This window comes from Channa argus, chromosome 18 (genome assembly GCF_033026475.1).
Source record: "Channa argus isolate prfri chromosome 18, Channa argus male v1.0, whole genome shotgun sequence".
NCBI classification, from domain to species: domain Eukaryota; kingdom Metazoa; phylum Chordata; class Actinopteri; order Anabantiformes; family Channidae; genus Channa; species Channa argus.
The window spans coordinates 10,233,939-10,251,248 of record NC_090214.1 but is presented as its reverse complement, the minus strand read 5'-3'; positions in this window follow the sequence as shown (position 1 = coordinate 10,251,248).

The window sequence follows — 17,310 nt, the reverse complement described above, 5'->3', positions numbered from 1 at the left end:
CACCGTTGCTCTGAACCGTTGACCCTAAGTACTTAAAGTCCTGCACCTTCTTCACCTCTGCTCCCGTTAACCTCACCATTCCACCTGGGTCCCTCTCATTGACACACATGTATTCTGTCTTGCTGCGGCTAAGCTTCATTCCTCTGTTTTCCAGAGCAGACCTCCACCTCTCTAGATTTTCCTCCACCTGCTCCCTGCTCTCACCACAAATAACAATGTCATCTGCAAACATCATAGTCCAGGGAGATTCTTGTCTAACCTCATCTGTCAGTCTGTCCATCACCAGAGCAAACAAGAAGGGGCTCAAAGCCGATCCTTGATGCAGACCCACCTCCACCTTGAACTCCTCTGTCACACCTACAGCACACCTCACCACTGTCTTACAGCTCTCATACATGTCCTGCACCACTCTAACATACTTCTCTGCCACTCCAGACGTCCTCATACAATACCACAGCTCCTCTCTCGGCACCCTGTCATACGCTTTTTCTAAATCTACGAAGACACAATGCAACTCCCTATGACCCTCTCTGTACTTCTCCATCAGTGTCCTCAAAGCAAATACTGCATCTGTTGTACTCTTTCTAGGCATGAAACCATATTGCTGCTCACAAATGTTCACCTCTGCCCTTAGCCGAGCTTCCACTACTCTTTCCCACAACTTCATTGTGTGACTCATCAGCTTTATTCCTCTGTAGTTGCCACAGCTCTGCACATCTCCCTTGTTCTTAAAAATTGGTACCAGTACACTTTTCCTCCAGTCCTCTGGCATCCTCTCACTCTCCAAGATCTTGTTAAACAAACTAGTCAAAAACTCTACTGCTACCTCTCCTAGACACTGCCATACCTCCACAGGTATGTCATCAGGACCAACTGCCTTTCTGCTCTTCATCCTCTTCAATGTCCTCCTCACTTCACTCTTACTAATCTTTGCTACTTCCTGCTCCACACCAGTCACCTCTTCTACTCTTCGTTCCCTTTCATTTTCCTCGTTCATCAACTCTTCAAAGTACTCCTTCCATCTTCCCATCACACTCCTGGCACCTGTCAATACATTTCCATCCTTATCTTTAATCACCCTTACCTGCTGCACATCCTTTCCATCTCTATCTCTTTGTCTGGCCAACCTGTACAAATCCACCTCTCCCTCTTTAGTGTCCAACCTAGCATACAAGTCCTCATATGCTCTTTGTTTGGCCTTTGCCACCTCTATCTTCACCTTACGCTGTATCTCCCTGTACTCCTGTCTACTCTCTTCGGTCCTCTCAGTGTCCCACTTCTTCTTAGCTAACCTCTTTCTCTGTATACACTCCTGAACTTCCTCGTTCCACCACCAAGTCTCCTTGTCCGCTTTCCTCTTTCCAGATGACACACCGAGTACCCTCCTACCTGTCTCCCTGATCAAATTAGCTGTAGTAGTCCAGTCATCTGGAAGCACCTCCAAACCACCCAGAGTCTGTCTCAGCTCCTCCCTGAAAACTAAATGACATTCTTCCTTTTTCAACTTCCACCACTTCGTCCTCTGCTCTGCCTTAGTCCTCCTTATCTTCCTCACCACCAGCATCATTTTACACACCACCATCCTGTGTTGTCTGGCTACACTTTCCCCTACCAATGCTTTACAGTCACTGATCTCTTTCAGATTACAACGTCTACACAAGATGTAGTCTACCTGAGTGGTTCTCCCTCCGCTCTTGTACGTCACCCTATGTTCCTGCCTCTTCTGAAAGAAAGTGTTTACTACAGCCATTTCCATCCTCTTTGCAAAGTCAACCACCATCTGACCTTCTGCGTTCCTGTCCTGAACACCAAACCTGCCCATAACAGTCTCATCACCTCTGTTCCCTTCACCTACATGCCCATTGAAATCTGCACCAATGACAACTCGCTCATCTCTGGGGATGCTCTGCATCACTTCATCTAACTCACTCCAGAATTTCTCCTTCTCTTCTAACTCACATCCTACCTGTGGGGCATAACCACTCACAACATTGAACATCATTGAACATCATTTCATGTCAACTTACAAATGTACACAATGGAATTTTTCCAATCAGCCATTGTTGGGGTTAAAAGATTCACAGTCATCCAGGTCATGGTTGAGTGGCACCTTTGGGACAGTCAGCTTTATCACAGTTTAAATCATCCACATGAACATTTAACTTCATGATGTGCTTCTTTGGAATAAAAAGCATATATGAAGAATTAAAGATAAAGTACTTTTGAAAAATATGAAACATTTTAATACAGCAATTCACAACATTACATGCGTTTACTGTACAATATTACAATCATACATAGCAGAACCACATGCAGCTTTCTGAAGCTTAGCCTTGAGATTTGGACTGCGAGCTAAAAAAAAAAGGTCTTTCCTTTTGCAAATTAAATAGCCTGGGATTTTAAAAGAACACACTGCACACTAAGATTCAATCTTTACAGAGGTAATGAACTCCATAAACAAGAAAATGGATTTATGCCCCCTGGTATAAGTAGGTCTACGTTCTTAGAAAAAGTCAGTCAGTATGTTTCTGGATTGCTCATATGAGATGTTGTTACTGAAGATGTTCATGAACTGTTTTATGACTCTAATTAGGAAACTCCCTTCATGGCAAAAATGTCCCATGCTATCCCATATACATCCCATATGTGTATGTATGGGATGTATATGGGATACTTTAAGCTACATTTGAGTAAGTGGTTGTGCACAAAATACTCACTGATGACTGCAAGCTGATTCATCATTATTTTTAATAAAAAATACCCACATGGTTATTTTTGCCATTGCTTTGACTGTAAGTCAAAGCTAACAATGTGACAATGTGATTTACAATTTCAAGGTGCTCACCTGTAAAACCATAGTGAGTAAATCTGTTATTCAGCTCTAAACACCAGCATCTAACTTGAGAGCTGCAAATAAAAAAATGTTGCCCCACATCAGTCCAGTGGTGTTATGTTCCTCTTCAAAATGACTTCTCCTCACAAGCACATGCTTAGGAGCAAGAGACAGAACAGGGCACAGATGTATGGAAGTGAGCTTGTATGCCAGGCGGGGGCACCGTTACACAGGTCTGTACCACAGCAGTGAATGCGCACCCCTGGCAGCTCTTGTTGCTGGCAGTGTCTGGAAGTGGCACAACCACTGGTCAAGACAATACCCAGGGCCGCTAGAACGACAGAAGGGAGAGGAAAGTCAGTCAGAGAAGAGTGACAAGCGGGTGTTTAGCTCAGCAAAAAATAAAAAATAAAAAAAAAGCATAAGCAAGCACCAAATACCGCAAGTGTATTATGAGGAAGACATTTAGAGATCTTAAAGGCCAAAGGAGACTGGCACTCCAATAGTCTTATGGAACTTCACCAGCATCTGTTTGATTTAGGTTTGGCAGGGTCACATGAAGATTAACAGGCTGACTGGCCCTTGATTACTAGCAAGGCATGGGTGCAAGATTTGGAACAAGTGCTTGCAGGACTGTGTCAAATGGGCTGTTGTCAGTTTTTGTCTGAGCTTGCTGTTTCTCTGAGCAACTGGAAAAAGGTGCCTTTTCAGCTCTTTCAAATCAAGCAAATGCTGAAGTCATGCTGAAGGAACAGCTGGATTGTCTACGCTCCCATGGATATAAGCAGAACTACACATCTGACCATCACCATCCTGTCATGGATGTCCGCGTACTCCATTTGACTTAACATCAAACAATGAGTGACCTATAATTTAGTCAGCAAAGCACACCAATAGGGTTATATAACTATCCTCTGTGTACACAGCAATAGAATATTCACATCTGCAGACAAAAAAAAACATTTACACGGAAGTATGATAAAACATTATTATGCCAATGTCAAGTGGCATTCTAGAGTGAATTATTCATTTGATAATCTGTTACCCTATAAATATTCGCTAAACAAGTATCATAGAGAGATGCTTTGGCCTTATGAATCAGGATGAAGAGAAGAGAAAAGATTTGAATTTTAAAAGTCCCTTTATTGGACATTACAAAAACAAAACAAAAACAGATCTCTATCAAATCTTCACTGTAGAAAAGAAAACAAAAATATAAAGAAATACAGAAAGAATAAAAAAACAAAGCAAAAACAATAATTCAGTTTTTTGTCAGAAGTTTATAATCAATTCTTCACTTTCCTCCACTGCACTACAAAAAATATCCACTACCTTCCATCTGTGACTAAAGGCCTCTATATTGTCATATCATTTGCTAGTAGGTGTATTTCACCCTAAGCCTGGTTTAAGCAGCCTCTCTAGAAGTGGCACCAGCTCTACACTGCCAGTACCCTAAGTTCTGTTTCTGCATGTCAGCCAGATGGCCAGTTTAACAGAACCAGACAAAAACTTCAGAAGAGTATGTACATTCTCTTTTCTTACACAGTAAGAAAAATGAACAAGCTAGAAGAAAAAACCTCCCCAAGACCATGAAACCACATATCTAAAAAGGTCAAACGTTGCCAAAACAATGGGGCATTGAATAAATATATGCTCTAATGTCTCCGTCTGAGAACAGAACAAAACACTGGTCTACTGAGTTAGGGTCTAGCTGCGATACTTAGTTGAGGAATTGTGAATGACAGTAGCTGACCTCCTCCTTCCTGCCACTCCACCACAGCTAGATTGATCAAGAGAGAAGGAAAGCTGTATTCACAGTCATCATTCCACTGGTCAGAGTACCATTTTCTCTCAAGGGTTGTGGCAAGGCAGCCCAAACCTCCATGACTTTATTTATCACCTTGATTGATCTGACTCTGGTGGTCCCTCTCAGAGTGTCCATAGATGTCCTTGACATCATAATAGGATGTCCCAGTTTAGTACAGCTGGCCTCTCTGAAACTGGTTCGAAGGCTAATAGATTGCAGTGTTTGGGTCCATATGAAGTTGTTGAAAAATAAAGATTCCTCAAACAACCACATGACCTGAGTGTCATTACTGGTATGCACAATTTTTAAACCTGCCATGCATCATGCCTGCAGTACAGTGTTGTAGAAAGGTGTTAGACCTATAAAGTTCACTTCCTCAGCTTGTAGAAAGAAAGGTTGCTTACCATACCCCAATCGACTTTATAGCTGCCCTGAAATAGGTCTGTCTAATACCTTGTCGTACAGGGATTGGTCAACTCAGCCCTGTCCCCATCTTCATTATGTATTCAGTTCCATTGTAAAACAAATGTAACCGATCCAAAAACCCATTACCAATACCAAATGCCTTAAGTGCAAAAAGTAAATACGAATGATCAAATCTATCAAAACCTAAAGAAAGAATACCCACATTGACATATGAAATACTACATAGGTCAATCCAATCACCAATAAGAAAAACAGGCACACAATATAATTGGTCTGAATTTACAAATATTACCAGGAAGGCTTTAAGCTTGTTGGACAAAGCACTGGAGAACACCTTATAGTTTGTGCAAAGTAGGTCAACTGGGTCTCCAGTTCTTAAGCAGCACTCTCTTCCTGAGGAAGCCCTTACAGAAGCTCCTCTCAACACTATGTTACAATTGTCAGGAGCAAAAAGGGCGGAATAAATCTCCACTGCATGACGTCGCATCTCCATTGGGCTAGAGGTTACCCTGCCTCCTGGAAGTTCAAGACAGGTCATCTGCTTCCTTTGGGCCACTGATTTCTCCAGATTAAAGAATAAAAGGCTTGGGGCCTCCATGTGTTCTAGTTGGAGGAGGCGAGACCTTACAAGAGCCCCCTTTACTCTCTCATGAAGAAAAGAGGTCAACTCTCTTTTTCTCTTTTCCTGCAGCAAATGGCCTGTAACAGATTCTGAGTCTCCATGTAGCTTCTCTTCCATGGTTTTTATGTCTGCCTCAAGCTCCTGAACCACCGTCTTAATCTTAGCAGTGGAGTAAGATGTATACTGTTGGCAAAGGACACATATTTGTGTTTTTCCCACCTCCCACCACTGCCTCGAAGAACTAAAGTTTGTTTTCTTAAGTATCTAATGCTCCCAGAGTCTTGGCAGAAAGTGCCAGTATGACTTTACTCTTTCACTCTATGAAATTATTAGATTTTTTACTAACAAGTTGGTGATCAGTGAAATCGACTGGGTTTATGGTTCAATAATCTAGAATTGAAACTTTGAGAAATATAAATCCTGTCTAATTTGGATACACTCACCCTGTTGTTGTTGACTCTCACCCATATGTACTGTTTAGTTTGTGGATGTTTGACCCTCCATGTTTCTAACAGATCCAGATGGTCAATGTTGCAGTGGAGACTTTGGGAAGATTGAAGGTGAGGTTCCTCACTTGTCCTGTCCGTAGTAAAATCAGCAGTGCAGTTGAAATCCCCACCAAATATATGTGCATCTTGCTGGTAGTTATTTTTCAGTAAAGTAAAAAGTAAATAAATATTTTTGGTAACTAAAAAACCCTACTGCTTCTGTGCCTTGATTTAGAGCATATAAGTTGACAAGACACAGCACAGAGTTCTCTATTTCTACTCTAATAATAAGCAGACGGCCTTTAACTTTTAAAAAATGTTTTAATGTTTAAAGGGGCCTATTTTTATTTCCTGCATTAGAAAGTCAGAGAAGACAGACAGACAGACAAGACAAGATAAGCAGAAAACAGAAAAGAAAACAACATGTGATGCATAGTCATGTTACTTTGACAGCCAGCTTTATCTTTATGTGTTTTATTTAGAGTTGTTATATTTTTCGTATGGCAAAAACACTTTCTCTCATCCAAAAGGTCGAAACCACACAGTTTCATAAATCAGTTTACATGTGTCCCAAACAACATGTACGTGCCGTACACGGTGTGCACCATGTACGGCACGTCACCGTGTTTTACTCTGACAGAAACCTCCAGTGTTTGTGTAGGTGAGTCCAAGAACATAAACACTTTAGAGGGGATACTTGGTGAGGGGATACTTGCACAAACAAGTCTCGGATAATCATATGACTCTCTATGAGATTGTTGATATCATGTTCCGCTTCCAAGAATACAACTACTTCTTTTGTTAATTCTTTATGCGAAAAGTAAATTGTCAAAGTCCTACCTACTCTCTTCCATGGTGATAGTACTATTCGGTGAGACAATCCTAATTCCCTGCCGGAGGGTTTCTCCTGTCCCCCTAGTACACGGGGCAAAACCTCAACTACAATCAGAAAAATCTGATAACACAACTTACCTGATCATACAAAAGCAGAACGATGTAAAGTAAGCAGCCCTTCTCGGGCTCCGTAAAAAATCCTAAATAGGATAGAGAAAAAATCCAAAACTTTGCGCCTCTCACACGCCCTCCACCCTCATTCGCACTCACGCGGACCTCCCAGCATGCAACGGAGAGAAGAGAAGAAGAGAGCAAAAATATCAGTGAGAGGTGTGAATGCTGTTCATGGAGGATACTCACTGCTTTCCGTCTTAATGCAGAAACGGTGCTTGAACCCTTTGTGTGAGTGGGTGCAGGTGATGACCTCTGGGTTGGAGCAGCCCACATCAACATACCTCTGGCCCTGGATGATGTTGCAGCCATAGCACTGCAGCCCCTGGACTACAGGCGACACACAGAACAGCACATGACAACTTATTAGGATGCAATTTAATGTGGCTTGCCTGGTTGCTAGTTACATACGCAGAAGCACCTTCCCTGCTGCATTTGAGCTATGGTTGGAAAAGCATATACGGGTCACCTTAGTTTAATCACTAATATGCCAAAACAGCATCAAGTTTGAGCCATATTCTGACAAACTCTTTGATGGACACAGAAAGCTGCTTATTATCATTAAGACTTTTCCATGGGAGGAATCTTTCAACATTGAACATACCACTCTGAGATTTATCTGGCAAGTTTACATGGAGTAACTGATTGATATCTACAATAAGGGACAAGACATTATGAACTGTTTACCATATGTACTATAGCCAAACTGCAACAAGTATGTGTCATATTATATTACTTACCAGCTGTCGTTTGGATTTTTCTGTATCATATCCCTGTTTGGGATTATTCTCCTTATGGTGCCACTGACACATTAAATTACTTTATCTGGACTCGTGCATTTGAATGTTTGGCTGCAAGGGTTTTGGTCTTTTAAATATTAGCTTATTACTGTGTTTGTGTGTTTTAACTGCATTGCATTTTTATTACCTTTTTCTGTTAAAACCAGTAGAAATGTTGATATTACTTTAGAGCTAAAGGTCCAAATTTAATCCGACCATTTCACAGTGATATGTCTCTGACTTCACATATACACCAAAGCATCTGCATTTATTCAGATGACGTTTTAATGATGTTCATAACAACCAGAGAAGTATACTCAAACTGCAGTATTACAGTCCTTCTTCCTGAAGCTATGCAGCACATAAACACTACAAATGAGATCATTTTAAAGCAATTCAGCAAAGCAGCAGTTTAACTCAAGGCAACAACTCGCTTGATATTTTAAGAGAAGCAAATCTAAAATTCACTCTAAACATTTATATGAGTGCAACGAAAAACATTGCTTTCTAACTTGTAATCACATCCACAGCTTCTTTTCTCTTCTCTTCTCTTCTCAAGCTGTCTGCCTGCCAGCTCCAACTTGTGATCCCAAAGCCGTGTCTTCACCTCTAAGCACCCTGCATGAGGTTGAAGTTATAGCACAGAGCAGGACTTGAGTACACAGCAGGACACAGTTTACTTTCCTTCTCAGTAGACACATGATTGACTTAGTCAACATGATCACTGGCCAAAATTGTTTCAGTCTATGTACTGCCAAAAGAGGAGCTGGCACAAATGGATTACAATACAACTGATTTTAAAAATGTAACACTTCAAAGATTTATTTCATCTTCAGTTTCCTTCTCTCTCCTGCCACTGTCTCACTTCTCAAAAGTTCCACTCTGAAGAAAGTAAGGCAAAGCTCCACTAGAACAAATCCATAAGAGCTTAAAAGGATTGTCCATGAATTCAGACCCTTCACACACCTGTGCCTGACCTCTACAATCCGCCACACACAAGATGGAAGATCAGCTTTGGCTGAAACCAATCCTCTCTCTTTATCTGTGCATCCCTGTGGACTCATGCGAGGGCAGAGCGCGGACACAAGCCTTTCGGTGCGTCTGCCTCGTTAAATAGCTCACCAAAAGCTCTGATGGAGCTTTCAGGAGCAAACTAATCCCAGGAAAATGCTCTTACAAAAATCACTTTAGAAATCTGCTGGAATCAATGTAAAGCCTCACAGGGAGAGAGAGGGCATGCCAACCTTTAGGACGTGTTGGTAACAGTCTACATGATATGCTATGCAGTGAAAGCTCTCATAAATACTGGAGTATATCATTAGAGCTTGGAAATAAAAAAGCAGTGTAATGGTTATTTACATCTGGCAAACAACCGGATTTAACAATGTGCTGTGATGCTTTGTTCTCCGATCTCATGAAACATTGAAAAGCTGCCTAATATGAGATTTTGTCAACATAATGAGGACATGTTGGAAAGACATTCACCTCACATGATCCAATGCAATTCATTGTTCGCTAGATCACCTTTCAGCTGGCTTAAAAATGTTTCATCAACTCATGAGTGTATCAAAATATAGTCATTTCACTCTAATTTTAAGAGCTATGCATATTTACCACTGAAACTAATTTGCATTTTAAAATTATATTGTATTCATAAAACTATCATATGCATTATAAGAGAAGTTTAAAAACTAATATATTAATTTCTTTTAATTAAGGAAAGGTTAAAATGGGCTTTTAAGACTCTGAAAATACAACATATATATTCTTATTGGAAGATAATTACTGTAATCAGAAATGATATAATAGATAATAAGTACTAAATGTTTTGGGATTAAGGTGTTAAGCACAGTTTGCTCTTTGTTATCAAAGAATAGGGTTCATTAAAAAACCTTAAAACTATTACCTTATTTGAATTTCTGTTTAATATTTTTTTGTAGATCACACATGTTGGATTATACTCGGATTGTTATATTTCTGCCATCACTAAAATAAGTTGTATCTTATCATGCTATCACAGAAATACTAATAGATAAATGATGAATTAATATCTGGTAATATCCTGCAGGGATATCTATTTGCAGCTATTTCTTGCCTCTACTGGAATTCTAAACAGCATATCATTAATCTGTCCTGCAGCTCACTTTACCCTCTGGTCTGGAGTTGGTATCAGAGCTGATCAAACAACAAGACACAGATTCAGCAAAGCAGCATCTCAATAGACGTCATCCCCCTTTCTTTCTCACCCAGTGTAACAAAGGTTACAGCCAAGCCAAATCGTTATTCCTCCACAGGGAAATTTAGTCACCCATGGATATTACCTATTGGTAGAAGGTATAGATTTGAATTCCCATGTTGATTATATGCAGAACAGAGGCATATCTTTTGGAGGACCTTTCAACTCGGTTGTGCAATATATTATTGTGATCTGTTCTATTGGTTTTGCTCAAGAATTAACAAGCTTGTTTTCTGTAATCCTTTTGCTGTGCTGTTTAAATTTTGCAAATGTTAAATTAATAAATAACCTTTTCATGATACTATTACTATATTTCTACATTTTGTGTAATGTACTACAGTGATATTTTATGTTGCCTGACTGTGAATGTTTTAATGAATTTTCTTTTGTTTACAAAAGGATGATGTTTGTGAAGATGAGCTGTCAACACACACACACACACACACACACACACACACACACACACACACACACACACAGAAAGTCTATTCAGATGCTTCTATGCACTACAAAATTCTCCATTCATTCCACTCCCAGTTGACACCCTACTCACCTTGTGTCAAGCAAAGTGTCCAAGCCAAGATAAATCCGAGCCCATACACCAGCCAGGTGTGTAAATTCATGGATGCAACACACTAGGGATGGTCAGTGTTCAGTGCTGGAGAAGAGAGAGCCAGAGGTTCCCTCTGCTCTCATCTAATAGTCCAACAAAACAGACGGAGAGAGAAATCTAGCAGAGAGCCCACTTGCCTAAGCCAGAGCAGCCCGACTGTCTCGCTCTACCCCAGCCTCAGTGTAGCTCACACAGTGTGTGAGTGAGCTGCCAGTGAGAGTCCAGTGAGAGAGGGAGCCAACCATCCAGACAGTCAGTCAGCTCAGCATCCAGTCAGGCAAAGAGACAGGGAAAGGGAGATAAATGGTAAAGGAAATAAATAAATGAACTCCTTCTTCAGTGGTCTCCTCACGTCCTGAGAAGGAGAAGCTGGTGGAACTAGTGGTTGAAAACAAGAAGGAAAAAAAATCCTCATGTCACCTGCTGTAAGGATAGAACCTTTTCTCACATCAATGAAACGAAAACAAACAGTGTAGCAATGAGTGTGGTCCTTTTCCAGTTGGGGCAAAGGCATCATAAATCAGGATTAATTCCTAAATGATAATCCATCGCTTCTAATTATAGCCCTATCAAAATGTGTTAAAAGCCCCAGCGCTAAATGGGTTGGCACACTAGGGGGGCCAGGTTGGTGAGAACATGAGTGTGTCAATGTATGTCTTTGACAGGAAGCAATGCCAAAGGACACATACTGTAAATCCACATTCACTTCACCGATAGGGCAGGTTGTCTGTGCTCGGTGTATCACTGTGCTCACACAGTGGGGAGAAAATTCGATCTAATCAAGAATTAAAGACTAAATCCTTTCTTAGAGACTGTAATGCCAGCGGATAAGGCAGGCTTTGCAGTAAGCCCTCATTCCCTCACTACCAAAAGCAGCATATGGTCTGGCCTGATAGATGGCTGCCAGTGATCGTTGTCATATTAAAACATATTTACACTGGAAAGTGCAGATTTTTCCACATATGTTGTGATTGCAGTGGAATGAAGATGTGATATTTATTTATTAGTGCTCATGCCTATTCATATGTGACAATTTATCTTTTTGTTATGTTTCCGCACACACATTCATGTGCCTCTTTATATTTGCAAGTGTGTGCAACTGTGTGTGAGTTTGTCTCTCCTCTCCGCACTTTTATTCATGAGTCATTGCCTTTGTGTGAAAGAAAAACAGAGCAAAAGAAAAGAAGTGCAAGAAGTGTGTGCTGTCTGTGAGAATATTGCAAATGGTAGGTAAGAAGGCTTGAGTGTACAATTGTATGGTCAAGCATGTTTGTGTGTATGTGTGTAGCCTAAAATGGAATAGTCTGATATTTTGGAAAATGTGCTTTCTTTATAAGAATTAAATGGGAGTACTGAAACTACTCAATGTCTATCAAACCTGAAGGTACATTTTGGTGTCTTGGTTAGCCTACTGATCAGTCTGTAATTTTTCCTTTTTTTTTTTAAATCTGTACAAAACCCTTGCTGACCTGGCCACAAAGCTAACTCGCTGTTGGCAATAGCTTCAAATTAACCAAGCAGATGTAAAACTTGTCTTCACCTATTCCCAAAATGTCAAAAATTTCCTTTTTGCAGTATTCGTACCACAATACAAACGCAGTAATAGGTCTAAATGTAACACATGCACATTCAACATCTGGAGAGAATTTGTGTGGACAGGGAAGATAATTCTATAATGCAAATTTTTCATGTTGCATCAACACAACCAAACTGAGTGCTGGGGAGTATAACAAGGCAGTCCTTGTAACAGTCCTAATGCTGCTGTGCACATGCAATTTTTGCCTCGACCTTTTCCTCTTTCCACATCTTACAGCTCTTATATGCATTTATATTCTGCTGAGCTGCTTGAGCCTTTGAGTGATAAAAGCATGAAAGAGAGAGTGAGAGAAGGATGGATTCAGAGGGGGAAGAGGAGGTCTGGCAGTACTACAATAATCAAAGCGAGTCTTTCCCAAGCTGCTCCTTACTTATCTTAGGACGCACAATAGCTGCTTTAAACACACTTGCAGTAGCTAGTGTGGAGTGACAGTGACTAGAGTAGGAAAGGCTACTCGGCTTTAAATTCTTGATGAAATTGCAATTAAGACACCAGAAGAAGAAGTGAGCCTGAGGCCATGCAAGCAACAACCAAAAAGAAAAACAACAAAGATGTGAGGAGGACATACATTAAATGTTAATTCTGCTCCGTGGGATTTAATTTTGGGCAACTGTCATCCCATATAAACCTCCCATAAAAGTGTTGAAGAGATGAAACTAAAAACGGCCATTAGTTGTCGTGTATTAACCACAGCCCAGCGGGTTCTCAGCAGTGTTACTGAGCAGTAATCCAGCAGTGTTTTTAACACATTACAACACCCAAAGAGTTTCTGCAAGCTATGCGCAGCTACATTAAAACATAAATTGTAGATAAATTACATGGGAGAGTTCAAGCTCAGAGACTTTGGTGCCCCGACTACTGGGCTGTTTGAGAACTCCTCAGGGGTCTCTTTTGTTTCTCTTTAGAAATTTTTGTGCTTTTGTAACATGTCACATGATTATTGCCTTACTGCTGACACTAGCTGTAAGATTAACTGCTGGAGACTTGACGTGAAACTGCTTTTTAGCACTGTGAATATAAAGTAATTGAAAGTTTGACCGGATATGTGCCTCTGCAGTTTTACACTAAAGAGACTGCAAAGCCGGATTCTCCTTATACAGCAAAGGAAACGTCTCAGCAAAAGGCTTAGCTCCATTTGTGGTGGTAAGCACTTCTGAAGCCTTTTTAAATTTGTGATTTCCAGCATTTTTTTATACAAATATGAATGTTTATTTTGCTTTCTATGTGCTGGTTTACATTATTTCAAAAAATATACACTTTGCATTTTAGAAAATAATTTATCTTTTTCTTTTCTTTCATACATGCTTTGACCAGTATAAATTCATTGAATTTGTCTTGCTGACACCTCCTACTAATGATTTTTTATGGACTGCAATTCAGTCAATGTCTTCTCAAGCATTCACATGCTCTTCTCAGCATCTCGTCAGCCCATTGCATCTTAAGAGTCACAGTCCAGTCAGTGGCTGGGTATTATGTGCATGGCTGATCTGTCTCTGTGCCCAGGAGCCTAGGGGTAAAGCCAGGGGCCCTCTCACCATCTGCCACTAGGGGTGGCACTATCTCATTCACAGTGCCATGTCAGTGCAGTGAGCCCCAAACTAAGCAGTCACCCTTTCTTGAACTGCCCCAAGACCTATTCTCTTCCCTGCCAGGTTGTTCACAGCTGCATTATGTACAGAGGCATATTCTCCAGCCATTATTAGTGGGAACAAATTTTAAGATGGTGAAATAATGCACGGCATTGCTGAGTGACAAAAAGTTTATAGATTTGTAACGGATATTTTGAATACCCTCACTGTGATTTGAGTTTAATCTACTAATGACTTGTCTGTCAGTGTTAAAGCAGGTTCCACTTAGTTTTCACTGTTCCAGATACAATAGATACAACATAATCATGTATGGCATGCAGGCAAATGGAACTCCAAAGCTGACATTTTCCCTCTTATGGCCATTTGAAACTTTTTGATGAGCAGTTAACAGATTTTTGAGATTAAATTGGCCCTTGGATATACAGTGTTTGGCATGGAAAATCCAGCCTGCATTTGAAGGCTTGCTGGAGGGGCATGCCTGCCTTATATGCTCCAGCACATATTAATTGGATGTTTGGACTATTTTTAAAAGGTCCACTGAACCCACGCCCAGCCGTATAAAGAGCGGTTGATAAATAATTAAGTCATCACAGATAGGGAGGAGGAATATTTAACTGCTACCCCCATTTAAAGGCTCATCTGTACAAACCATCAACTCAATAATCTCTTAATTTAAACATTCCCTCCAATCTCCAAGGCTTAAAGGCAGCATCTGCTAGACACACACTCCGCTGGAGAAAATCATTATAAAAAATCCAACCTGAAACATGTTGACATCTGTTTCCCTAATGACTTTCATTCAATGCCCATTTAGTCACTGAATGTTTGGTGAACCGCTGTGAGTGTATAAGTAAAACCATGTTGTCACTGACAAGGCTTAAACTATAGATTTCTGAGATGTCAGATACTTAAATCCTATATAGCTCATGATGCAGCTTAGCTTTTACTATATTAAAGAGTCCTCATAGACATGTTTATGTGTGTCATTTATATACATTACATCTTATCTTTATACTTTGTAAAACCAACAATTTGTTAGATGTGTGGCATTACTTAGCCATGCACCCAAAAGGGAGGCTGAGACACGCTACTCTATTTCTTTCCATATGTAGTCGTTAATGCACACCGAGACAAACATTTAAAGCTGTACCACTTGAATAATAAGCAACATCAGAAGATACATTGCCTGAGTTTGAGTCATGTGGAGATGAAGATGAAACAGTGATTATGGCAAGTTGTTTTCAGCATGAAAGCTTGACACAGTAGGGAGACTTGAGTTAGGAAACTGGCAGGAGCTTAGGGGTTGACCTGATGCCAAGACCCTATTTATTAAGATGCCGAAGCCAAATGGCCATAACCTTCCCATCCTTACCGGTTTCATCGCTTAATCACCTCAGGCTTTATCACTTAAATTACCTTCATGTACAAAAGCAAATGCTGTAGGTGGCTCATGCCGCTCTTTCCTGCATAGAAGCCCTACATCACTCTCAGCTTCCTTTACAGATTTGGCTCCAGGCCACTGCAGCCAGGCTCTGTGAGGGAATATGAATGGCATTAGCTCCGGGCTGTTGCCATGGTGTTGACTTATTTACTGTACATCAGCCCACTGAATTCAAACAGGGCTGTACATGTTTTAGCTTCCATATTAGTGTCAGTGTTATCATCCAAAGGACACATTTCCACTGGGTGATTTAAAAAATAAACTATACTTTCCTATAAACAACTGAAAGTTATGAGAAAATACACTATACACAAAGTCCTGTAAGCTGTAGATTTACTGACTAAAACTTTTGCATCATTATTAGCTTTGTCCAACCACAAATCTATACTTTTAAATGTTTTTTTTATTATGAAACATCTAATAAAATACATGCATTCTCTTGAGCCCGTTGAGACATAATCATAATATTAGTTTTTGTAAGGTTTCTTACGCCTTAGCTATTTTTGTATTTTAATGAAATCATATTAAAGATCACTGACATTTGCATTTGCCCAAAAATAATGTGGGGTAGGTTATTAGGTACTTTCGGAGACACAAATGTGTCCAAATTACTTATCCTAAACCACATTAGGTGAAATAAAAATAAGAACAGAAGCAGAAAATGTCTTATTTGATCCATTTACAGATTTTCTGCTTGTTGTGTAAGATTAATTTTAATCCAAGATTCTCAAGAGAGGACATTGCATGTAGGCTTAGGCAGAGCAATATTTATGAATGGAGGAAAAGCTCTGTTTTTTTTATTGGACAATGAATAAATAACATACAGCTTTACTTTAAATTACGTACTTATTATTATCATGAGTAATAAATGTTTAGGAACAGATTCATAGCATTTACTTGGAAGATAATGCATGCAGAACTTCTGCGAAAAAGCTTATGTTTGTGCAAAGAACTAAAATCTGTTTTTTGGGGGAAGAAACCTTGTACCATATTTCAGGATTCCAGTAGCATAAGTGTGACAGTTGTTGCATGGATGGGTAAGCTTTGCCTGCGAAAATGTCCTATGCAGTCAGTTCATAAAATGTTATGCAACAAAAAGGAATGCACTGATTGTCTTCCTTGGTCCTATGAGTTTTGTTACATAAACAAATAGTCATTACCACAAAAGCATATTAGGACAACATCCTTAAGTTGAGATATACAGTATACTACATGTAGTTCAATTTATTATTATATCATATTTTCATTTTTCCAAATCTACATAACTTTTATTATTTTTTGCAAGATGCTTAACCTTATGACCTTAATATTATTTTGCAGGGTAGCACTGAAACAGCGAGACCTGGGTATTGTTTTGCTAAATTATGATGATAAAATCTTTTTTTCTGGTCATCACTCCACCACTGAAAATAAGTGGCCACATGAGTTTAGAGCATATTTTCGGAGATTACCAGAATCTACAGTTCAGAACGCTGATTTACAGATTAGTGCTCCGGTGCTTCTTGCTCATTGAGGATTACAGATTAGAACAAAACTATTGCCCTTCATGAATTAATAATATTAATTAAGGCTTTGAGGGGAGCAGAAATAAAACAAATATAATTTTGTCACACAGTTAGATTTAGCTGCTGCACTATTTGTATAAAGTGCAGTACATCATCCTGAGTCTTTATTATCACTTTATGAAGATATCATAAACTAGCTTGTAAAACTAGATAAGAAGTTGGAGATAGCAGAAAACACACAATAATTACTCATAGTCACTAAAGATGGAATGACGTACACGGAATTATGGCCGTAACTCATACTCTATAGCAATAGGTGGTGGTGTTGAGCCTCTGATGAACAACCGGCAAACACAACAGGGGAAGAAG